The sequence below is a fragment of the Pseudophryne corroboree genome, chromosome 3 (genome assembly GCF_028390025.1).
Source record: "Pseudophryne corroboree isolate aPseCor3 chromosome 3, aPseCor3.hap2, whole genome shotgun sequence".
In the NCBI taxonomy this organism is placed as follows: domain Eukaryota; kingdom Metazoa; phylum Chordata; class Amphibia; order Anura; family Myobatrachidae; genus Pseudophryne; species Pseudophryne corroboree.
Genome location: NC_086446.1, coordinates 69,800,443 through 69,807,181, shown reverse-complemented (window position 1 = coordinate 69,807,181; position 6,739 = coordinate 69,800,443).

Here is a 6,739-nt window from a genome sequence, read left to right as displayed (position 1 = left end):
GAAGAATCTTTTCCGTAGTTGAGCCTCCAATTTTTGGGCTCCGAAATGTCCCGAATAATCATGGTATGCTTGAAGTAAAAGATCCCTATCCTGATGAGGTAATACAATCTGCGTGACGGGGCGATGTGTTCTCGGATTAATCCCGCCACAAACAAGAAGTCCTCTTTGTATCCTTAAACGATCTCGTTGACGCCAAAGTTTTAGAAATTCCGGTTCGATCAATTGTCGCTCTAGTTTATTTAACATTCTTCCTGAGAGCAACAGAGTTTTCAACTTGGTTAAGATCGAGCTTTCTTGCTGTATTTGACGCCATTTCTCCTCAGGTTCTTTTTCTATTACACTTGAAGTGTCTTGTACTTGCATCGACTGTGTACTGGCGGTTACAAACTGTTGCTGAACAAGTAGATCATGGAATTTTGGCATTTCAACATCTTCCCACTCATCTTTTTCATCAACCCTTTCCGTGGTACTGGATAGTCGTGACAAGGCGTCAGCATTAACATTACTCTTTCCACTCCTATACTTGACAGTGAACTGGTAATTAGCTAGCCGGGAGCACCATCGCTGTTCCATGGCCCCGAAATGAGCTGTTGCCAAATGAGAGAGGGGATTGTTGTCGGTAAAAGCGATGAATGGAGTAACAGCTAAATAGTTCTTAAATTTTTCTGTAACAGCCCACACTAATGCCAACAATTCCAATTTGAAAGCGCTATAATTTGCATCGTTTCTTTCAGTTTTTTTTAAGCTTCGACTCGCATAAGCGATCACTCATTCTCTTCCTTGTTGGTTTTGCGACAGGACAGCTCCTAGCCCGTGGTAACTAGCGTCAGTATACAGTTGAAAGGGTTGGCTGTAATCGGGATATGCCAATATAGGCCTTTGGGTTAGTAGTAACTTTAATTGGTCAAAAGCGGCTTGTTGAACAGTGGTCCAGACTATATGAGCATTTCGATGTTGTTGCACCCTAGGTGTCCCACGGAGTAATTCATGTAATGGGGCTGCGATGTGAGCGAATCTCTTCACAAACCACCTATAATATCCTACAAAACCTAAAAATGTTCTCACCTCTCTCAAGGTGGTCGGTACAGGCCAATTTTGTACAGCAGCAATTTTCTCCGGATCGGGGGTTACTCCTTCAGCATTTACAATGTGCCCCAAATATTGTACACTGCGTTTCAGGAGATGGCATTTTGAGGGCTTGACTTTTAGGCCATACTCGGCTAAGCGTTGAAAGACTTCGTGTAGATGCTTTAGCTGTTCTTGATATGTTCTTGAGAAAACTATAATGTCGTCCAAATACAAAAGCACCATATCAAAGTTCTTGTACCCTAAGCAGTGCTCCATAACTCTTTGAAACATCCCTGGTGCATTACACAGCCCAAACGGCATTCTTTCAAATTCATAAAGTCCCATGGGGGTGGTGAACACTGTTTTCTCTCGGTCACCAGGCCCCATTTGAATTTGCCAGTAGCCACTGGTTAAGTCAAGTGTTGAGAAATAAGTGGCTGATTGTAATGCTGTCAGGGACTCATCAATTCTTGGTAATGGGTAAGCATCTTTGTGCGTTATTTGGTTACGTTTTCTGTAGTCTACACAGAAACTTAGGTTTCCGTCTCTCTTCTTTACTAACACTATTGGTGCTGCCAACGGGCTGTGACTTTCCCTTATCACTCCTGAATTGCTCATTTCTTCCAACATTTGTTTCACTGGTTGATATAATGCTGGAGCCAAGGGTCTGTATCGCTCCTTAATGGGTGGCGCATTCCCTGTTGGGATATAATGTTGAACCTGGGCCACTAATCCAAAATCAGCCAAGTGTTTACTGAAAGTGGCAGAGTTTTCTTGAACAACTTTCAGGACTCCTTGCTTGAGATCCTCTGCAGTGTCTTCTTCCGCTATCTGTATTTCTCCCCACCAAGGGGATACATTTTTCTTTCCATCACATTCTGTTGAATCAACACTTATCTGAGTGGGTATAGAAACCACATCGATAATATCCTGAAAAGTCACCCACAATAGCTTAGCCAGGGTTTGATTTCTAAATAATCTAACTGGATAGTCATGAGGATTAAGAATACGTAGAGGCAGTCGTCCCCCTTTTACTGTAACCAGAGCTTTTGCGACTAATGTCATCATGAGGAGTCACATTATAAGGTTCCACAACGGCATCATAATTATTGCCTTGGGTTCCACATCGAGCCTTTCCCCACACAATAGTTTCCGTGTTGGGTTGCAGAATCACTGGTCGTCGGTCTGCTATTTTTACTTTTCCTACTTCTCCTGAGGCATTAACAAACCGGTGTTGTCCTTGCAGGGTTCTGATGATTTTATGTAAGGCTTGTCGAAAGATTGACGGGGTGTTGGATAATTCCGTTCGTAATGCAGTAATTAGTTCCTCAGGGCAATTCTGTAGTACATTCATCCCTATAATTATAGAGGGAACGGTTGGGTCGTCCACATTAGTAACAATACATCCTTGTTTCGGGAGGATGGCTTGCCCAATTTTAATGTCAAACTCACAATATCCCAGGCATGATATGCTCAGTCCATTGCTGGCGAAGAGTCTGAGCCAAGTTGGGGGGGGTGGTACAATTCCAGTTTCTCCCCAATATTGCTGGAAGACCTTCATTTGTATAGTGGTTACTTGAGAACCTGTGTCTAGCATAGCCTGTACTGTTACTCCATTAATGTGGATGTTAACTAAAGGACATTGTCCGACATATTGTGGGCACCATTTTTCTGATGTAGGACCTTCTGTGTTGTTTCCCCCCGAGGATTGGTCTCCGGCCTCGGGGTACTGGCGTTTAAAGGCTGTTCTTGACGGCAAACTCGTTCGACATGTCCACTGACATTACATCTCCTACAGATAGGGCGTCCTCCCTGCGAATCAAACGGGTCAGTGGGCCTGCGACCTCTTCCTGATGGCGACTCCCACCACTCATTCCTGTATCTCCTTTGATCTATGCGCCAATTGGTTTCTGCTCTTTCAGGTGGGGTGCGCTGACTGAGCTTTTGTAATTCCCTATTCATGGCTTCCATTCCAACCGCAATTTCTTCCATTTGTCCCTTCAATAATCGTACAGGATCAGGAGTAGGCGCCTGTACACTCTGATGAGCAGTTTTTTTTTACTCAATCCTATTTTCTGACAATTCCTGATATCCCGGCATCTCAGGGAAAGAAACCTCTTTTTGCTGGCTTGAACCAACCACTTTGATTGCTGCCTCCTTAAAATCTAAAAAGGAGGCACCCCCTTTTTGTAGCCTCAATAGTTTCAGTTGAGATTTACTATTCTCACAGCTGGTCCCATCTGTGAATTGATTTACAAGGATCTCATCCACTTCTCTCACTTCCGCCTCATCTATCTCTTTAACATCTATCAATGCTTCCTGTAGACTTAATGCAAAGTCTCTTAACGATTCTCCTGGCCGTTGTTTCCTAGAATAAAATCGTGACTTTAGCTCCGACAAAGTACTAATGTCAAAGGTGGTTGCTAGTCTCTGGAACACCTGTTCTACTGTCTGCCGCTCTTCCAAGGGCCAAGATAACACTTCTCTCAATGCAGATTCTTTCAGACGCCCAATTAATATTTCCACTTGTTGTTGCTTGCCTAAGGGATACAATCTAAACATTGATTGCATCTTAGTTTTAAACTGAATAAATGTATTAGCATCATCCTGCCTTGTCTCTCCCGAATATGTGGGCAGCCACGGTGCCCCCAAATAATATAGCATAGTGATCGGATTTACACTAGCCATGGCTGGTTGTGGATTCACGCCATCTGTAGTTGTTCGAGAACTCTGTGAACTTGTTGCTTGTTCTTCCGTTGACATGTTTTATCGGTACTCGTATCCTGTTCAGTGGACGCCAAATGTACACTTCTAATTTAATAATGGGACAATACTATAAATGTACTCTATCCTTGAACAGTCGTATCCTTGTCCGCAAGTGTCTTGATCTTCCCAGGGTAATGTAGATCAAATGATACACGGTAAACAATAATGTTATATATATTTGCAAGAAAAGAATAAATCCTTTTTATTATCACTCATAGAGTTTTCAGATAAGATACTGAGTATTATACCTCGGAACTATTAATTCTTACTAACAATTAGTTGAATAATTGATTTCTTGACACCCATCAATCATACACTGACTAAGTAAAGATAGTTTATTTTACAGCAACCGTTGATCTCAGCCGGTTCTTCTCTTGAGGGGAATAAAGGGGTTAATATATAGGCGTAGTCATATCAATAAATAACTTTTCATTTGTATAATTACTGTTTTCAACTAAAAACACAACAGACTTATATAGTAAATTACTTTAAAAAAATCACTACGTTATCTATTCCGGTTAGTGTAGCGATATATACCAACTTCTCTATAATGTCTAACCTGCGCAGGACTAATAGGCCTTTACGTTGGTGCACATGAAGTCTCTTTGAAATAAATCCTTGGCGGGTAGAGCACAATAAGCTGATTCCCTTTTTATCCTCAATCTTTATTACTCAGTGAAAATTATGCGTAGTTCTTTTCTGCGTGTAATGCAAGATATCTCTATTCCTCTGTATGTCGGACAAAGTGAAATAAATCACAATCCAAGGAAAAGCTTTGTTTAGTATTATAATAAGGATGCGGCTTAGCTGTTTTGAATAAGCTAATGTAAGTTGACGTTTTTCTTTTCTCTTTTTCTTTTATCTAACTACAGCTGACAGGAAAGTCTCCTTGTATATAAATTAAGATATGAAGATGACTAAGCGGACCACTGATATGCCCGTTATGCACTATTCTGCGTAGTGTCTGAGGTAAGTCTGCAAGTGAAATAACTCTTAATTTGACTGACTGTTAACTCGCAAGAATGTAATGCTGCTCGAATCACTGCTGATGATCTTTATAAATTTCTTTTTATAAATATTTCTTTGAAAAATCACTACTTTCTCTTATTTCTTCTGCAGAAGCAATTCACTATTGCAGGGTAATCTGATCTGTTTACCTCAGTGAAAGACTGTAGTATAATTATACTGTCTCTACAGAAGTACTGTATAATTTCCCCTTCAACCTAAGGCCTTTTTTCTATATTAGACTCTGTGCGGACGCTCCCCTCACCATGTATGGGCTTCCTGCAGTCACCTTCCGCCCCTTTTCTTATACAAAATGTCACTCACAACTCTGAAGCCCGTCCTTCTCTAGCTGGGTTGGTAGAGCTACTACTTGCCGCCGCCCGGAGGGCGTCACCGAGGGTCGGTCTCTCCGTGCTCCACAGCCGCAGTCAGCCTTTTCTCACTCCCTCGCTATCGCGGGTCTTTTCTCCAGCTTACCAGAGTCACGCGGACTTTACCGGAGACGGGGATAAGGTGAGTCTCAACTTGTCAGTGCGGGATCTTCAGCATTCATCGCGGTTCTCTCTCCCTCTGTCCACTCGATCTCTCTACAGCAGCGCAGTCCTTCTTCCGACCTTCCTCGCCTCAGACTTCCCTAACGGTCCTTCTCCTCTTCCTCTTAACAGCTCTCCTTCGGTACCCGGATCAGTCCCGCTCACCCCACGCGCCAGGTCCCTATCCTTTTAGTGGCACTCAAAGCACCCCTCCAATCCTGCCAGTACACAAGTCCGGGGCCACGAACCCATAAGCTTATTGGGCCCATTAACTATTCGGCTCAAACCATTTGCCCTCCGTGAGGGTGATATTTCATATAAGTCTTCGCCCTCTATGAGGGTATCATGAAATTCTTATTTAACAATCGTTTACCACTAAGTGGCATTTTTGAATTAATGAAATAAACCTCATAAACTTTACATCATTGCTACCATAGCTATTTAAGAAATAAGAAATAGACACTTTGACTCAGTGAATGTGTCAGTAATTACTGGCACAACAATAGGTTGGGTTATGTGGAAAGATGAAACCACCTTTGGGGGGGCATGGCTTAACGCTGGAGGAGAGCAGTCGCAGCTTTGCATAGCTCCTGCTTTTATAACACCATTTTACCCTCCTAGCCCGCTCAAACACGTTTCCCTGCTCCAAATACCTGCTGCCTTTGCCCTATTAACCCCCCCTGCTGCTGAACACCCGTGGCCACGGAGGCGGGGAGCGCTGTGGAGGCTCCCGCGGATTGCGGCCTGTTGCTGGTCTTCACGCCTGGGCCTCAATTTGATTGAAGACCCGCCGGACCTCCGGAAATGCGGCGGCACTGGTGCCCAGGCCCTGCTCACCTCTCCCGGCACTCATAGGCTTGCCTGTGCCCTGCGGCCGGCCTCACAAGTCCCGCGATTGCTCATACCCGCAGGGGCTCCGGTGAAGAGGCCAGTCCTTCACTACCTGCAACGGGACCTGGCGGCCATCTTCTTCCCCACTCAGGCTGCGGCACAGGTGAGACCCGGAAAAGAGGCATCCACTGTTACACAGCACAACTCCCACCTCTGCTGTCTCTCCCTGCTGCCAACTGAGTTATACCCAGACCTGCCCATAATCGCTGCCCCGGTCTGGGCTCTCCGAGGGGAGACAGTGCTGGCTGCTGGTGGGCTCTGCTGAGAACCGGCTGCTCTGGCGACGCCGTAACACTGGGGCTGCTTGCTGGCCACTAAAAGGCTACACTGCTATTAAGGAGTCACGGCACTCTCGCCCTCCTCGCCACAGCCTTTTTGGAGGAAGCCTTCCAGAGCGGAGACCGTGGGCACCTCCCTCCTGGAACAGCCATACCCTGGTGAGAAGCCAGGAGGACACCCTTGCACCAGGCGGGACA